The following is a 15,355-nucleotide window of genomic DNA, read 5'->3' on the forward strand; positions in this document are numbered from 1 at the left end:
ATGAAGAAGCTGTATTTTCATGCTGCTTCTCTTCCTCCATGGGGGTCTTCAAACCAGTGGGCATCAGCTGTTTCACTGGGATTCAGGATGTGAAAAACACCTTAAGTAAAAGCCTTATGACCTAATGCTGGAGATCCTATCTATCTTTAACAAAAGCCTTGTGATTCTAACTCCAAAACTCCTATCTCTGGGAACAATGGGAATGCAAATGGTGAGAATCTACTGCTACATGACTTTCCACTACAAGGAAGTGGGCCAAAGTACAGCCTGATAAATGCTTAATTAAAACTCGATTTCTGTTCATTCTTGTTAACCCTGTGAGTTCACTTCCCATCCCTGAGGTTACTGGTAGAGCACACACACTCCACCAGCAAGCTTGGCCAGCCTGTTGAGCTTTAACCAGCAGGCATTGTGCTACAGTTGACTGGTTCACGTGGATTTGTTACCATTAAACCTTCAATGTGAAGGGATAATTTTCACTTTTCTGTCCAATCACAAATGTTTTCTATGGAATATGTGGTGGGAAAGAGTGAAGGGATATACAAAAAAAAAAAGTGGGGGAGAAAATGCACATACACGCAACAGCTAAGGGAGCCAAAAATGTTTCCACTACAATAATAAGACAGCCAAATAAAAAGAGGTCCCTGGCGAACCCATGTCTGGCCTGTGCACTGGGAGGGTGGGGTGGAGCCACAGAAGATCATGCCATTTGCAGCGGGGAGGAGCCTGGCCCCTTGTGTTCCTGGGTGGTAACCTGGGATTCAGTCTATGAGATGGGGACCTGTTAACAGGAACCTCTCTTGCTTTGCTGAGTTTCTTTCCTTTTTGCCCAATAAATTCCATTTTTCTCACCCTTCCATGTATCCATGAGCCTAATCTTTCCTGGTCCTGTGACAAAGATCCTGCTTTTAGCTTAACTAAGGAGAACGTCCTACAACAGTAATACTGACAGCTAAAATTTGCTGATTCCTCTGTGCCAGGTAGTGTGCCAAGCCTTCATGTGTGCCATTTTTAAATGTCCACAATAAACCCAGAAGGTAGATCCTTTTATGGCACCCATTCTACCAATGGGAAAGCTGAAGCATAAGGAAGTTAAAGAAAGCATCAGAGCTGAAATCCGTACTGGCCAATCTGTCTCTGAACTTGATCCAGACTCCTAGCCAAGAGCCCCGCAAGCTGAATGTCCAAGGAGAACAGAGAGAAGCCAAGATTCTTAATGATGGGACCCATTTCTGGTTAATAAAATGAGATGACTGTTGGCCACAACATGGATGGAGCTGGAGGCCATTTTCCTTAGCTAACTAATGCAGGAACAGAAAACCAAACGCAACGTGTTCTCACTTATAAGTGGTAGCTAAATGATGAGAACACATGTACACATAGAGGGGAGCAACACAGAATTGGGGCCTATCAGGGGCTGGAGGGTGGCAGCAGGGAGAGGATCAGGAAAAATAACTAATGGTTTGTGAACTCAGAAAATCTGAGACAGGTCTCAGTTAACTTAGAAAGCTTATTATGGCAAAATTGAGGATGCACCCGTGACAGCCTCAGGAGGTCCTGATGACATGTGCCCAAGGTGGTCAGGGCACAGCTTAGTTTTATACATTTTAGGGAGACATGGGACATCAATCAGTGTATGGAAGAAGTACATTGGTTGTGTCTGGAAAGGCGGGACAACTTGAAGCAAAGGCAGGAAGACTGGAAGCAAGGAGGAGCTTCCAGGTCACAGGTGAGACACAAATGGTTACCTTCTTCTGAGTTTCTGACTAGCATTTCCAAAGGAGACAAATCAGATATGCACTTATCTCAGTGAGCAGAGGGGTGACTTTAAATAGAATGGGAGGTAGGTTTGCCTTGAGCAGTTCCAGGCTTGAGTTTTTCTTAGTGACTTTGGAGCTCGAGATATTTTCCTTTCACAGGGTACTAGGCTTCATACCTGGGGGATGAAATACTCTGTACAACAAACCCCCATGACACAAGTTTACCTACAGAACAAACCTGCATATGTACCCCTGAACTTAAAAGACAAAAAAAAATAAAACAAAAAACCACATGAAAAATGGCAGCTACTGCAATGTGCTGCAAATGAGTTGTCCAGCCAAACCAAATAATGGGCTTTCCGGAGCAGTGACCATTTATGTCATTTATGTCTACACCCACCTTTGTGCTTATCTTATGCAGAGCAGCAGCAGCTATGGGGCCTCTGGTGTGACAATGATTCATACACAAAGATTCTTGAGAAAGACATAGAGTTGCAGCCTGAAACCTAGAGCATAAGAAGGTGATTTTATCCAGGACTCACAACACAAAATGTGCTTGGGAAGGAGAAGGGGGAGGGAGGGGCTGGAAGGAGGAAGGTGGGGAGAAGTGTTTCTTAAAAGGTGCAATTCCTTTGGGAAGAGTGTGCACGTCTATGAATGGTAGGGAAGAGAGAGGGCTACTCTAAAAGCTAAAACCTCCTTCTCTTCAGAATGAATAGCTCTTCTCGTTTGTGCTCTATTGGCAATTAATGATACACTATCACATAACATCTCCTTTACTACTATATTGTATTGTTGTTTCCAGCTTTATTGTTTAATTCCTCATGTGTTATCAACCTGTCTTCCAAACTCTAAGGTAAGCTCTTTGGTGCGGGGGGAAATGAAATTTTAAGATTACTTTTAACACCTATCATACCTAATAGAAACGTAGTCCATATTTATCTGTTGATAAGATGCCTGTACTTACTCTTTTTCTCTTAGTTTATGGTAACAAAAAGTAATTTCACTTAAGATGTACCAGAAGGGCTCAAAGAAGAATAGTAGAAGGAATCTTTTCACCACTACTTCAGCTACTTTTTTCATGTATCCAACCATCTGCCGAGCCATTATCCAGTGTTCCTAGAATTATGCCAGTGAGAAGGGTACAACAAAGAATAAGTACATGGCCATGTCTCTAGGATCTCACAGACTAAAGGAGGAAGGAAGACAGGTCATGCCTACTAACAGGGGAAAATGAAAACACTTGAAGGTCTCAGAGCTGGTAAGCATGTCCTCACACACCTGTCTATTAACCCATTCATTCAACCAATAAAAATTTATTGAGCATCTACTGAAAATTGGGGTACATCTATGAATGAGAGATAGAGATCATATTCTCATGATCTGTCTCATTCTAAGCGATGAGACAGATATTTACAAAATCATGCCAATGCTTATTTAATTATGAATGAAATGAAGAAGAAACCTCTTCAAGTACAAGTTTATATGCCAGTCTACAATGGGTGGGTATGGGGCTAATCTAGATTTGGACAAGAATGGGGGTAGTCAGACAAGTATTTTCCACAGAAGTTTCCATGCAGGTGATACTTGAAGGTGAAGAAAGGTTAGCCAAAGGAAAAATAATAGAGAATGGTAGAGAATTTCAGGTATCTCAGTTGGATGGCATAAGAGCTTGGCACAAAAAATGAAGTGAAATAAGACTTGCAAGTCTGCAGCATGACTGAGGGCTGTTGGGGGTGAGTGGTTGGGGGGTTGTTGATGGTGCCAGGTGAGCTAAGGAGTGAAGCAGAGTGAGATTATGCAGGAAGTGGTGGGTATGAGTTTGAGGCTTTTTTTGGTGCTTTGGTTTCACCGTCTAGCATGCAGCCTCTTTCTCTATTTGGGGGAAGGTTCAACTGTGTATGGCATTGGTAGTATCTGTAGCTATAGTCTCCTGCTCTGGACAATAAAGAGAAGTGATCCTCTACCCATCCACTAGCATCCAAGTCATAGTCCTAGGACCCGTGTTCAGTCAATCATTCACCCCCCTGAGTCTCTCAATCTGGAACAAGAGATGTGAAATCAAAATAAGAGTTTAGAATTCTTCATGGCCGTGGCACCCCCATTTGATCCAGCAGTGGCAGTGGCACTGTCTGATGCTATGTCCTCCCAGACTGTTCCCTCCATCTGACCTCTAGAGATCCCGCTGTTCATCTCATTTCCTAAGTCTCCCAGGGATTCTCTGAGCCCATTATTGTCTTCCAAAGAGCTCCCTCTTTCTGTAAAACATCGTAAGAATTAATTCTAGTTGTTTGCAACCCAGAACCTGGACTGGTGAACAGTGACAAGGAGGTTGGCTTTTAATTTAAGAACACTGGAAGCTGTGAAGGGTTCTACCTAGGGTGTAACAAGAATAAATTTGAATTTTAGCATCATTAAAAGTCCTTTATAGTTTTCAAATTACTTTCACATGACTTATTTGGTTTTTATAGCAACCAGAGAGTTGGGTACTATTATCTTTCTTCTTTGCATCAAAGAGAATGAAGTTTCAATAAGCCAAGTGATTTCTTTTTCAGTGGGAAATAGCTAATTAATGACAGAAAAACTATCAGAGACCAGGTCTTCTGATTTCCTGCACATTGCTCCTTCTGTTTTCTCATGCAGTGAGAGGAAATCCTGAGATGTAGGAAACTAGAGAAGAAACTGCATGGCTTCTATGACAGAAGCAGCAGCAAATTGTTCCGGCTTTCTACATGAAAACACCTATAGACATTCAACTCTATGCTCAGATCCATCACTATTCATATTTCACAGTAGATCCACATGAGAAAAAAAAGAGGTAGCCTACCCAGAACACAGTATGTCTGGAAGTAGTTCTCACCTATGGTTAAGAATTTACAGGTTAACACATTGTGGAAAACAGTATGGCGATTCCTCAAGGTTCTAGAACTAGAAATACCATATGACCCAGCCATCCCATTACTGGGTATATACCCAAAGGATTATAAATCATGCTGCTATAAAGACATGTACATGTATGTTTATTGCAGCACTATTCACAATAGCAAAGACTTGGAATCAACCCAAATGTCCATCAGTGACAGACTGGATTAAGAAAATCTGGCACATATACACCATGGAATACTATGCAGCCATAAAAAAGAATGAGTTCGTGTCCTTTGTAGGGACATGGATGCAGCTGGAAACCATGATTCTCAGCAAACTATCGCAAGAACAGAAAACCAGACACCGTATGTTCTCACTCATAGGTGGGAATTGAACAATGAGATCACTTGGACTCTGGAAGGGGAACATCGCACACCGGGGCCTATTATGGGGAGGGGGGAGGGGGAGGGATGGCATTGGGAGTTATACCTGATGTAAATGACAAGTTGATGGGTGCTGACGAGTTGATGGGTGCAGCACACCAACATGGCACAAGTATACATATGTAACAAACCGGCACGTTATGCACATGTACCCTAGAACTTAAAGTATAATTAAAAAAAAAAAAAAGAATTTACAGGTTAACAAACGCATGTAGCTGCAGACACGTGTGCTGTCATTGAAGCAAATCTGAAGCTTGGAATAGTCAGATACCCAATAACAAGAAAAAGACTATGCCAGTGAAAGGGGCAAGCCTGGTATTTTGTAGCTTGCTGTAAAGCAGCAAAGATTTAGAGTCAAATCATAAGCTTTAACTTCAGACTCCAGGTAAGACAATACTTATCTTGAAGTACTGCTGTAAGGATTAGATAAGATAACCCATTGAACGTTCTTAGCATAGAACCAATATTGGACAGATGCTCTAAAACAGGGGTCTTTAACTCCTGGGCCACAGACAGCTGTCAGTCCATGGCCTCTTAGAAACCAGGCTGTACAGCCGGAGGTGAGAGGTGGGTGAGAGAGGGAAGCTTCATCTGTGTTAACAGTCACTCCTCATACTTCACATTACCACCTGTGCTCTGCCTCCCAACAGATCAGTGGTTGCATTCAATTTTCATAGGAGTGGGAAGCCTACTGTGAACTGCACATGTGAGGTATTCAGGTTGCCCTCTCCTTATAAGAATCTAATGCCTGATGACCTATCATTGTCTCCCATCCCCTCAGATGGAACTGTATAGTTCCAGGAAAACAAGCTCAAGGCTCCCACTGATTCTACATTGTGGTGAGTTGTATAATTATCTCATTACATTTTGCAACGTGATAATAGAAATAAAGTGTGCAATAAATGTAATGAACTTGAATCATCCTGAAACCACCCCCAACCCCACTTGGTCCGTGGAAAAATTGTCTTCCATGAAACCACTCTCTGGTGCCAAAAACATTGGGGACCGCTGCTCTAAAAGGTGTTCATTTCCTTACTTTGTTTCCATCAATGTTAGAGGGAAAGTGGGGACTTGTCCCCTAGATTTATGAAATGGGTTCAATAGGACCTTACACAGAGGGCCATTGTTCAAATCTAAATCAGTAATGCAGACACTACAGAGAGAGACTAGAAGGTTCCCAGTGGAACAGGGAGAAGGTAGCAGTGGTGTCTTCCCTTATTCTCAAGGCCAGCCACGTTGCTGTGATTTTCTTTCTAATAATGTATCTAGAACTTAAGTGACCTATTCAATCTTCAGGGTTGTTAGAAGAAAGAAATTGTCATTTGAAATGAAGCACACAAATTATTTCACTTTTGTTTACTTTTATATTGGTTCTAAAAAGCAATTGATAAGAAAAGTTGAGTGCGTGTGTTTTTCAGGGAAAGCAAATAATTTTTTTGATAAATAAAGAGTATTTTCTTTTCTGTAAAAACCAAATATTTTTCTAAAAGCAAATTTTTATTTTCCCAAATATTTGACAAGAGCAAGCTGTAAAATTCTGAAGGAGTTCAGTCAGCTGTGCAGATTGACTTTTGAGGTGTAAAATAAACCTTTACTTAACAGATGTCAGGACTGTGACTTTAGGAGATAATGACAGTTTTTATAGTAGGTTGGTGGCAGAATTTCTAAGGAGAATGAATAAAGTTTTGGTGCCAAGTCTGGAAAAAAATGACAACATGATTATTAACAATTGACTGAATTGGGGAAAGCAAAAATAAGTGTTTTAATTTGTTTGATTAGACAGGGTAAATTGTTCCATAAATACCAGTAAAATACATTTTACAAAAGGATAGACTGTGCCTGTAGGTATAAATTAGAGTAACTCAAAGGCCCTACCTCCCTCCAAAATAAACATGAATGAAATTGATTTAAAATAAATTCAAAAGCTTTAGACAAGAGATCAAAATAGCCATGGAAGACTTTTTAATAACTATGTTCAAATGAGATCACTTGGACTCGGGAAGGGGAACATCACACACCGGGGCCTATTATGGGGAGGGGGGAGTGGGGAGGGATGACATTGGGAGTTATACCTGATGTAAATGATGAGTTGATGGGTGCTGACGAGTTGATGGGTACAGCACACCAACATGGCACAAGTATACATATGTAACAAACCTGCATGTTGTGCACATGTACCCTAGAACTTAAAGTATAATAATAATAATAATAAAAACTATGTTCAAATTCTACCTTTGCAGCAGCAGTGGCAAATAGAGAAAACTCTTCAATACTGACAAATATATTCCACCTTGGCAATGTGGGGTCAGTAGTGCTATTTAGTGTAATTGAAATTATTCTTTAGGAGATTTAGCCAAAATCTCCTAAAGTCCTATTCCAGTATCCTACAATCTCCCCTTCAGTCCAACCTGCCTGCAACCAAGCAAATTTTGGATGCAGCTCAAGTGCTATCCCTCTGCAAAACCTTCTCTGACTCCTCTAGTCTCCAGGTAAGCTCTCTCTTCCTTGAATATAGAGGTCTTTGTATAATCTCCACTGCTGTAGTTAGCATTGGTCATTGATAGTCCTGTTGAGCAGCCAGAATTCTCAAACCTTGAACTCAACTCTGGGCAACTTTCACTGTACTCTGGTACTTCCCAGGAGATAACACCCAGAGGATGCCAGCTTCACACTGAGATCTTGTTCTTTTGTAGGGAGGTGAGCTTGGGGGAATAACATGGGTAATCTCAGAATATTCTGCCTGAAACTAAAGCCGGAATCAGGACTGAATGTCCAAGTCCTGGTTCTTGCTGTTTACTCAGGGTCTACCTTGACTCACCATGGTGCCAAAGAAATTAAAAGAGATGCACTAAAGGCAGAAGTTTAATGATTTGGCTCCTTCCACAGAAGTTTATTCCCTGGACTAAGCAGACCAGAGCTCTGCTTCTCATTTAAGTAAGGAAGAGAAATTTCAGATCGTTCCTGTCATCACATGTGTTGACTTTGTATCTTCAGTTGGTTTTGTATCTTCAGTTGGGTCTGGAAGGTAAAATGTCTACTGCTTCCTTTTTTCCCTTAAGTTATGAAAACACTGAAGGGTTCATGTTTATCTCCTCTAAAAGTTTTTAAGACATGTAGAATATAAAATAGCAACAAATACATAATAAATTGATAAATTCTTGGGAAGTATTTGTAGATTATAGACACACAACTTACTATATAATCATTAAGGTAAAGTTGTTAGAGGACTAGATTCTAAATGCTGAAGGGTCATAAAATCCTAGTATAAACCATTGTCATTAGAAAACTAAAAATATTATCTTTGGATTACAAAGAGCATTTTTGTCAGCCAAGCTTACTGTAGATCACATTAACACAAAACTTTAAATTTGCCCATTGTTATTATTCATTTTTATATTTTATGGAGGAATTGATCTTTGTGTCTTAAGGGTCTGGACATATTATTTGCAAAAGATGAAGGTGGCCAAGCCTCACCATACTGGCATGTCAAATTTGAATGTGAGCAGATTTACAGATTTGCTGCTGTCAAGGACGTAGGAAATTAAAGATGGATATTGTGGCTTTTGTTCTGCTACTGAGTTCTTTTTTCAATCAATGATATTGAGATATAAATTGTGTACAATATAATGCACACATTGTATGTGCTCAATAAGTATGTGACACATATGTATGTAGACACATAAATATATATACATGTGTATGTATAAATACATTCATATATGTATATGACATATACATACACACACACACGTATAGGTCAATATTTCCATGACCAATCAAGTCAATATGTCAATGACCCCCAAAGTAGTTCCATGGTACCCTTTCACAGTCATCACTTCATCAACTCTATAGAACCTCCTGCCTCAACAAATGCAGGAAATGACTAACCTTTTTCCAGGACAGATGCCAGAATTTTATGTAAATGAGATCATGTGCTATTTAATCTTCTGTGTCAAACTAATCAAGAAAAAAACAAATGAAGACATAGATTACCAATGTAAAAATGAAGAACACATAACTATTGACCTGACAGATATTAAAAAGATAACACAAGAATACTGTGAACAACTGGTCTGTTTAGACCTTTCATATTTAGTGACTTTTCTTAATGGTTGGGTTAAACTATCTGGAAATGTGATTTCTTTTTGTCCTGTTTGTTCTTTGGTAATTTTTTCTTCTTTTTCTGCCTCCTCTAGGTTTAATTAAGAATTATAATTTAATCTAATCTCCTCTATTGAACTATTATTTAACTTGTTTAAAACAACTGTTAGTGGTTGTCTTAGGAGTTATAATACACATTTTTAAATAATTTGTGTCTAACTTAAATCATACTGTTTCATGTGTTGAGTTATTGTAACAATGTAGTATAAATACACACATATTTTACTATTTTTGCTTTGAAAATTATCTTTTAGAGAAACTAATAACAAGAAAAAATTATATTTTGCCTCAATTTATTCCACTTTGGATTCTCTTCATTTCCTTGTATAGATTCAAGATTTTTGTTTTTTGTTTTATTGTTGTCGTTGTTGTTGTTTTGAGATGGGGTCTCGCTCTGTCACCCAGACTCGAGTGCAGTGGCATGATTTTGGCTCACTACAACCTCTGCCTCCTGGGTTCCAGCAATTCTCCTGCCTCAGCTTCAGGGTAGCTGGTATTGCAGGCATGCATCACCACACCTGGCTAATTTTTGTATTTTTAGTAAAGACAGAGTTTCACCATGTTGCCCAGGCTGGAAGATTGAAGTCAGAAACTTCATTTTCCTTCAGCCTTAAGAAGTTCCTTTAACATTTCTTATAAGGTAATCTGCTACCAATGCATTCATTCTCTTAGTTTTTGTTAGCTGAAGAAAGTCTTTATATTTTATTAATTTCTCTGGATATAGAATTCTGAGTTGATAGCTTCCTTCAGCATCTTAAAGATAAAATAGTAAGCCATTATTTTCTGGCTTGTTTTCTGATGAGAAGTGTGATATATTCTTATCCTTGTTCCTCTGTAGGTAATGTACCTCTGAGGGAGAGGATGCCTGCCTTCATGATTTTCTTGTCTTTGATTTTCAGCAGTCTGAACATGATATGCTTGGATGATCTCATTGTGTGTTTGTTTTTATATTTATCCTTCTTGGTGTTCTCTGAGCTTCCTGGATCTATACTTTGGTGTTTGTTATTAGCTTGGAAAATCTTCTGCTGTTATTTCTTCAAATGTTTCTTCAGTCTCATTCTCTTTCTCTTATTCTTTGGGGGATTTCAATTATGTATATTTTAGAGCATTTGATATGTCTAACACTCCTGGATACTGTGTTGTGGGGGTTTTCTCCTCTAATCTTTTTTTTTTTTTTTGTACTTTACTTTGCAGAATTTTCATTGATCTCTATCCAGCTCACTGATTCCTTCTGTAGCTGTCAAGTCTACTGTGAGTCCCTCAAAGACAATCTTCAGCTCTGTTACTGTGTTTTTGCTTTTAGGTATTTTCATAGTATTCTTTTTTATAGTTTCCATCTTTCTGTTGAAATTATCTAGCTGAACTTGAATGTTTTCTATTTTCTCCATTAGCATCTTTACCATATTAATCACAGTTATTTTAAATTCTCTGTTGGATAAGTCCATGTCTGTGTCATATTTTAGTTGTGATGGCTGTATAAGATTGCTTTGTCTCTTCAGACTGTGGGTTTTCTTTGCCTTTTCCTATGTCTCATATATTTTTTTGCTTGAAAGTTGGGCATGTTGCAAAGGACAAAGATACATGTCTTTCTTGCTGCCAGGCCTTTAGTGGAAGGTTTTGTTTTAATATAGTCAAGAGTTGATCTGGGTTTGAGGTTTGTTGTTGCCATAACGTAGTTTTCCCTTATCCAGTTTCACTTTCCATAGTTTTAGTTAAATGTAATCAATTGTGACCCAAAAACATTAAATGGAAGATTTCAGAAATAATGCATAAGTTTTAAATTGCATGTCATTCTGAGTAGTGTGTGATGAAATTTTGTGCCATCCTACTCCATCCTGCCAAAGATGTGAATCATTCCTTAGTCCAGTATCTCCATGCTGTAAACACCAATCACCATTAGTCACTCAACAGCCAACTCAGTTATCAGATCGACTGTGACTGTCATGGTATCACAGCGCTTGTATAAAGTAATCCCTATTTTACTTGATAACAGTTCCAAGTACCAGAGTAATGATGCTGGCAATGAGCATATGCCAAAGAGAAATTATAAAGTGTTTCCTTTAAGTGAAAAGGTGGAAGTTCTCAACTTAATAAATAATGAAAATTATATGCTGTGGTTGCTGAGATCTATGGTAAGAATAACTCTTCTATCCATGAAATTGTAAAGAAGAAAAGCGATATTTGTACTAGTTTTGCTGTTGCACCTCAAACTGCAAAAGTTACAACCATAGTCCATGATAAAGGCTTATAAAGATGGGAAAGGCACTAAATTTGTGGGTGGAAGACATAAACAGAGACATGTTACCAATGACAGCAATCAGGTTTGGCACAATTTGAGGTTTCAGGCATCTAGTGGTAGTCTTGGAACATATCCCCCATGTATTAGGGAGGACTATTGTGATTATTTTCAGTGCACCATAGCCTCAAATTCCTCTAGCAATACCTTGTGTTTAGGATGTGAGCTAATTTGCCAGAGGGTTTTTCTTCCCCCTCAGTGTCTACTCCCTTCTTACCTTAGAGTCTTCCTTCTGTATTGTTTCCTCGAGAGAATCTGTCTCTTGTAGCAATCTCAGCTATAGGTTACTTTTACTCAACGCTTGTTAGCTCGGTGGTAGGGAGAGCCAGAAGGGGTGTGTTCTCTCATCAAGCCTTAAAATGAGGCACTCACTGTGGATTTAAGCCTGCACCAGCTGTAGTCCTGGGCTGCCACTCTCAGAGTACAGTTTTATTTTTTCTCTTCCTTTCCTGCAGTTTCAATGGATTTTTCACCAGTGCCCTAAACTGACAATTGTTATCATTCTTTGCCCTGTAGTTTAAGATTTTTGTTCCATAGGGGAGATATGGGAGATAGGTCTGGGAAGTGTTTCAGGAGTAGCTACTATTCCCTTCCCCAAGTCAGTGCAATTCAGAAAACTTTCTTAGGAGTCTGGCCTATCTTCTCTGTGAGTGCCTCGTCGTATCCATGAAAGACAGGACTGTAAGAGGAAGCAAATACTCCTATCTCTGGGACCCTGTGGCTCCACATCAATACGTGACCTGGAGCAGTTCATTACAATTTCTAAGCTGAATCTCCTTTCCAAATTATATAGCATGCAATGGCATCTGCCCTAGGTAGGCAAATGCCTGGGTCCTGTTGCACCCTGTAGGTCCTGGCCTCTCCCCAGATTTTAGGTTCTTTTCCTCACCATGTCAGATCTCTAATGAATTCCAGAAAGGTCATTAATTTTCGTTTGATTAAGCTTTTATTTTCTTATTGTAAGGCAGGGAGGATGGGAATAAGGCTCTTTCCAACTCTCTACATCTCTTAACTGAATGCAGAAGATCCACATATTAATTTTTAATGCTGAACAGAACCTGCATCCCTGGGATTAACTCCATTTGGTCATGACGGTCATTCTATTTATACACTGTTGAATTCACTTTACTGATATTTTAGAAGGGAGGTTTTTAAAATCTATGATCATGAGGAATATTGTTTTATCAATTTATTTTCTTATAACCTCTTTGTCAGGTTTTTGTGCCAGAGTTATTCTAATCTTTTAAAATTAGTTGGAAGGTGTGTCTTCCTCTTTTACTTTCTGAGTTTGTGTTAAGTTTCGCGTTATTCTTCTGTGTGTGTGTGTGTCTGTATGTGTGTGTGTGTGTGTGTGTGACAGAGTCTCACTGTGTCGCCCAGGTTGGAGTGCAGTGGCATGATCTCAGCTCACTGTAACCTCTGCCTCCCGGGTTCAAGCAATTCTCCCATCTCAGCTTCCCAAGTAGCTGGGATTACAGGCACACGTCACCATGCCCAGCTAATTTTTTGTATTTTTAGTAGAGACGGGGTTTCACCATGTTGGCCAGGCTGGTCTCGAACTGCTGACCTTGGGTGATCCACCCACCTTGGCCTCCAAAAGTGCTGGGATTATAGGCGTGAGCTGCTGCATTTGGTCAAGTTTTGCATTATTCCTTACTTCAAAATTTGAACTCACCAATGACACCATCTGAGTATAGATGCATCTTTGAGGGGAAAAATTTTTAATAGAAATTCAATTCCTCTTATAGATACAGGACAATTCAGATACTCTATATCTTTTTGAATTAGTTTTGGTAAGTGGTGTTTATTAAGCAATTTGTCCATTTCTTCTAAATTAACAAGTTTATTTATATAAATTTGCCATCATATTACTTTATTGTCCTTGTAATGATTGTAGGATCTGTAGTAAGACTTCCTTCTTCTTAAAATACCATTATTGGCAATATCTTGATTAGTTCTGCTAGGAGTATCAATTTTGTTGACCTTTTCAAAAAACATGACTTTTGGCATTGTTAATATTTTCTATTGTTTGACTTGATTCCATTGAGTTCTGTTTTTAAATTTTAATTCTATTTACTTTCAGTTTTAACTTGCTCTTCTTTCCTTTTTTTCGTAACTAACATGGAAAGTTGGCTATTAATGTTAAGCTTTTTTTCTTTCTAGTAAGGCATTGACAATGATAAACTTCACTTTAAGCAGTTCTTTAGCTGCATCTTACAAATTTGGTGTTTTAATTGTCAATCAACTCAATTTTGAAAATTTTACTTGTAACTTTTTTGAAGTTTAGTTAACGGGTTTTAGAAATATCTTATTAACTTCTCAAATAATTTGGGTCTTCATAGGTATCTTGGTGACATCTAGCTTCATCTGTTGTCAGAAATTGTATACTTAAGGTTTCCATGTTTTGGAATTGATTACATCCTATTTCATGGATCAGTATATAATCGATCTTGAACCAGCCACAGTAGAAAAGAATGTGCATTCTGAAGTTGTTTATGGTGTTCTATAAATGTCAATGAAGTCAAACTGGTTGATAGTATTCAGGTTATCTGTGTCTTTGATACTTTTTTGAATATAAGATTGAATAATTACTACAGGAAGCTACTAAAATCTCTAATTATGGTTGTGGATTTCTCTATTTCTCTCTTTACTTCAATCAGGTTTTGCTTTATATATTTTGAAGATCTATTTTTAGATCTATCATTTAGTCAATGCATGAAGGAATGTTATAAATTCCTGATGAATTGGTTTTTAATATAAGTCATTCCTCTTTATTGTTAGTGACGCCCTTCTTCCTGAAGTCAATTTTGCCTCACATTAATATAACCATGCCTGTTTTATTTTCCTTATAGTTTTCATAATATATCTTTTCTATCCTTTTAATTTCAACCTTATCTGTATCTTTATATCTAAGACATGTGTCACATATTGCCGCAGGACTTTTTGCTCCTTAGTTCAGCTAAACTCTGGGTTCTTGTCTCACAACCAGGAAAAGTTAGGCACATGGATACACTGAAGGGCAAGGAGGGCAGATTTATTAGTCAATACAAAAGCTCTCAGCAAAGAAACAGAGGGTCCTGACAACAGGCTCCTACCTCATTGATTGAATGAGGTGGGATTGAATACCGGGCCACCAGGAGCTGAAGAGGCCAAGCTCCTCCCCCTGCATAAGGTGCAAATTCCTGGTAGTTCCACCCCATTCTCTCAGTGCACAGGCGGGCCCTTAGTCTGAGCCATCCACATTGATTTATTTCCTTTGTGGCACGTGTGTTTAGGGATGAAAATTTTCACCATGGCATGTTTAGGGAAGCCTCCTGTGCACAGTAACCTGGGTGGCATTTGGCTGTCTCTTGCCTCCATTATTATAGTTAGCTAGGTTTTAAATTTTTAAAATTCATTCGATAATCTCAAGTTCTTTATTTGAGCATTTAGATCATTTATATTCAATGCAATTATAATTACTTATGAGGATGTGTAGAGTTCTTTGACCTTTCTATAATTGCAAGACTACTTGTATTGTGTTTTCCATCACTTTGTCACTGACACTCCTCCAAACATGGCTTTTTCCCTCAAAAAATCTTCTTTTCTTTTCTCATTTTACTCACTCACTGCCTGCAAAATCATGAGAATGTGCCATCTAGGGTAAACATAGATGACTTTAAGAAATGGAGCAAGCACTAGGGGGAAAAAAAAGAACAAAAAAAACTTAACTTTAATTTCAACATTCCTTTAAAGCACCTAGAATACATCATACAAGCTCTTGGTTTTTCATCTCTATATATTGAACAATTTACATTTCTTGATATATTCTTAGGTTCTTCTTGGGCATA

The sequence above is a fragment of the Mandrillus leucophaeus genome, unplaced genomic scaffold (genome assembly GCF_000951045.1).
Source record: "Mandrillus leucophaeus isolate KB7577 unplaced genomic scaffold, Mleu.le_1.0 Scaffold429, whole genome shotgun sequence".
NCBI lineage: Eukaryota > Metazoa > Chordata > Mammalia > Primates > Cercopithecidae > Mandrillus > Mandrillus leucophaeus.